This window comes from Mya arenaria, chromosome 10 (genome assembly GCF_026914265.1).
Source record: "Mya arenaria isolate MELC-2E11 chromosome 10, ASM2691426v1".
In the NCBI taxonomy this organism is placed as follows: domain Eukaryota; kingdom Metazoa; phylum Mollusca; class Bivalvia; order Myida; family Myidae; genus Mya; species Mya arenaria.
In genome coordinates, this window is record NC_069131.1 from 62584339 (window position 1) to 62588007 (window position 3669).

The window sequence follows — 3669 nt, forward strand, 5'->3', positions numbered from 1 at the left end:
TGAATAGTGGTTCTTTATTTAAGCATCTCAATTCATTCAACATACACATAGTATGTATCAAGTTTCAAAGGAAACCAAATCATTGTAACAATTGTTTTCAAAGCAAATATTCACACTCTTGACAAACTTCTCTTCCTAGTTTCAACCTTGAGACTTTTTGATGAGTCTGCACCTTCCCTCCTCTTATACAGTGGCTTCAAGCAATAAACCCTTATGAAAATCGCGAGCTAGAAGACGAGCTTGTCAAGGGATCGTACGATCAACTTCCCAATCTAGTTCGCGAGCAAGCGCGCCCGAGTTTTAAGCTATTATGGGCCGTAATTGAAACAAATACCAGCTCGTACGTGTTCGTTTAAGCTCGTACACGCTCAAAATTAAGATAGTACAAGCTTAAAAACAAGATCGTACAAGCTCGTCACGAGCAGCTTTACAGGCTTGTATGAGCAATTTTACGAGCTTGACAAGCATGTTACATTTCACGTCGCGAGCTTGTACAAGCTCGTCATGGGCAGCTTTACGAGCTTGTATGAGCAATATTACGAGCTTGATAAGCTCGTTACAATTCACTTTGCGAGCTTGTGCAAGCCTATCTGAAGTTTAAATAAGAGGACCCTTATTCACCTAACCTTATTCTAGCCCCTGGCGTGTGCTTTTAAAGAAAAACATAAACTATTCATGAATGACAATTTGGACAAATCATGTTCATGAACTCCCACTTAGTTAATGAACTTGACAGTTCATGAACATGATTTTTTCAAAATGTCATTCATGAACTAAGTTCATGAATAGTTAATGTTATTCGCAACAGGGTAATAATTTCATCATTACTACACGTCCATTTATAACAGTTTTAATTTTTTATGACACTTGACACAATTAGAAAGGAGTCATTGAATTGCTCATTGCAGTCCTTGACATTTACATCTAGTCTCTGTAGACAGGTCCATTTTCCTTAAATACACTTGATAAGGAAACGAATCTGCGAAAAACTTTTTTGCAGTCATTCTTCTCGTGCTTGTTTTTGTTGAAGTGTTCTCTCCTTAACTCTGGAAGCTTTTGTCTGAGACTTTGACATCCATCTTCCAACCTGAAAAATATTTCTTTTTTTATTTGTACTGCCAATATTTTCCAATAACTAACGGCCAGTTGGTTATCAAATCAGTGCGAATTAAGATTTCAATGTTGCAGGTATATAAATTAATGATAGATTATTGTATTTGTTCAAACTAAAGTGCTCAAATTTATTGAGTCTTATTTTTAAAAAATATTTTTATAAGTGTTTGTCCGTTACAAATAAAATCCACTCCACACATTCACCATATTGTTTTCAAAATCAGAATGAAAATCTTACCATGGGAATTGAAAAATAGTCTATATACTCACTGATGGATTTGGCAATTTACAGCTTTGAATGTTTTTCTCCTTCACTGGTTGATTCTTTTATGGACTGATGATTTTTTTGTTAGCTCCTTTAGGCCGGCTAAAATAGACGAAACAACATTTCAGACACTAAACCATAATTTGCTTGCATAGTGGTTTTTTAAAAGGTCAAGGGTCAGCAGTGATGCAAAAGCCCATTGAAGGACCAAACTTTAAAATGTTAAAAAAAATCAATTTCTACTTAGTTTTGAGGTTCAATATTTCACTAGCATGATTCATACCCATTTATCCATTGCAACATGGAAATCTTACCATGTGCTTTAAAAATAGTCTACTCACTGATGGATTTGGCAATTTGCAGCTTTGAATGTTTTTCTCCTTCCCTGGTTGATTATTTTGTGGACTGATGATTTCTTTGTTAGCTCACTTAGGCCGGCTAAAATAGACGAAACAACATTTCAGACACTTAACTATAACTTACTACACCAAAACATGTTGCCAATAATAGATGTTTCACTCCCCTAAAAGATCGTTCCTCAAAACTATATAAGGACTTTTTAAACGTTTTAGTTTTTGACCTTCCCACCCACTTTTGCATCGCTGCCGGACATTTATGGCAATTGATTCTTTTTTTAGACAAAAATAGCCTACTTACATCAAGTAACAAATATAATAGCTGTTAAAATATATAACAATGAAGTATTAGCTGTACGCTAGTCACAAACATTCATTTAACTGTGTTTCTACAAAAACGTATTTCGTACGTTTGTCGCGAAAATGTATTACAACAAAACATATTTGTTCATTACTTTAAAATGTTGCTATGTTATTTTAAACAATAATGTTAGCGTAAAAGATCCTTATAAATGTAATTGAATTATACCCCAAACTTTGCTTGAACTTACCTTTAATAAACGAAACAACACTTCAGTTTATTTGGCGCATTATTTCGACAAACATTTTCGACTTTCCAATAGACCATAATCCTTTGCGGTCCAGGGTGACTTCCGGTTTATTTCCGGGTTATAACGAAGTACAATAACAGCGGACTAATTATCATTCCAGGTTTGTTATAATTTATTTATTTATATTAGATTTGTCATTTTAATGAATTTATATTACATTATTGTGATATTATTTGAATGACATTTGTTATTTGAGCTATAAATCGCTTGACTGTTTACCTGGACACTTAGTTCTGGTGGGTGGGGTAGATGGTTCAGAAAAGACTGCGGTACTTTTCTTATTGGAGTATTATTAACAACAAATAATTCTCATCTATTCTAAAAATATTTGTTTGAAAATCAATACAAATAATACATTAGTCTGTTTTACTTGAAAATCAATACAAATAATACATTAGTCTGTTTTACTATCTGACCATCAAAATCTATTATAAGGAATCTGTACGTACATGACCAGGTATAACTAATAAGTCTTATGAATGAACATATATAAATCCTCATCAATATAAGGTATGATATTTATAATGCTTTGTGTATTTTATTACTATGTAATAAACATTTTACTTAGAAAGAGCAATTATGTCATGCTGTCACCTGTGTAGTCTTCTGAATAATTTGTTACTAGTTAGTTATGTTTAAATATTATGATGGCCACAGGACTAGTCACATACACCCAGGCCTGCACTTAAATTGTCCAGATTGTCTTAAACCCCATCCATAAATAAGTCTGAGAGTTATTTACTTTTTTTATAAAAAATATACTTGTTATGTTCCATTCCTTTCTTTACAGATATTATTCAAATATGCTGATGTTATCTTCTGAGATCATTGCTTTCAATGAAGAACATCACTACAATTGGTTGGACTGCTAGATTGGTAGCAACGTGATGGACAGCTAGTGCCTGTTGAAACAATAATGTTGGTTGGGCATCTATTGCTTACTGGGCCGCTATATTGGATGGACCATACGTGTTGATTGAACAATTATAAATGGTTGGACCGGAAGTGTTGGTTGGACCACCAGTGTTGTTTGGACTGCTTGTTGGACAGAATTTGTGATGGACAACTAGTGTTATTTGAATCACTGTTGGATAGACAGTTATTGTTGTTTGGACAGCTATAATCAGTTGATTTACAAGTTTTGGTTGAACAATATTTAATGGAAGCACAAGTGTTGGTTGGACTGCATTTAATGGATGGATATCTACTTGTGCCTGATTTGACCAAAATGAAGTGATGAAGTGATGATTGAACTGCTACTGTAGGTTGTCAGGTCATATTGGTTGGATTCCCATTGCTAGTACTTGTTGGATCTTTTTGTTGG

General features: G+C 33.9%; 1 long non-coding RNA gene across 1 annotated transcript; it reads right to left on the bottom strand.

The window, feature by feature from the left end:
• Positions 1-834: 834 nt before the first annotated feature.
• On the bottom strand, positions 835-2352 carry LOC128206587 (uncharacterized). The gene is made up of 4 exons (XR_008256508.1): positions 2286-2352; positions 1720-1816; positions 1384-1480; positions 835-1087 (listed from the first exon to the last, which is right to left on the bottom strand). It is a non-coding gene; the product is annotated as an uncharacterized LOC128206587 (long non-coding RNA).
• Between the last annotated feature and the right edge of the window lie 1317 nt (positions 2353-3669).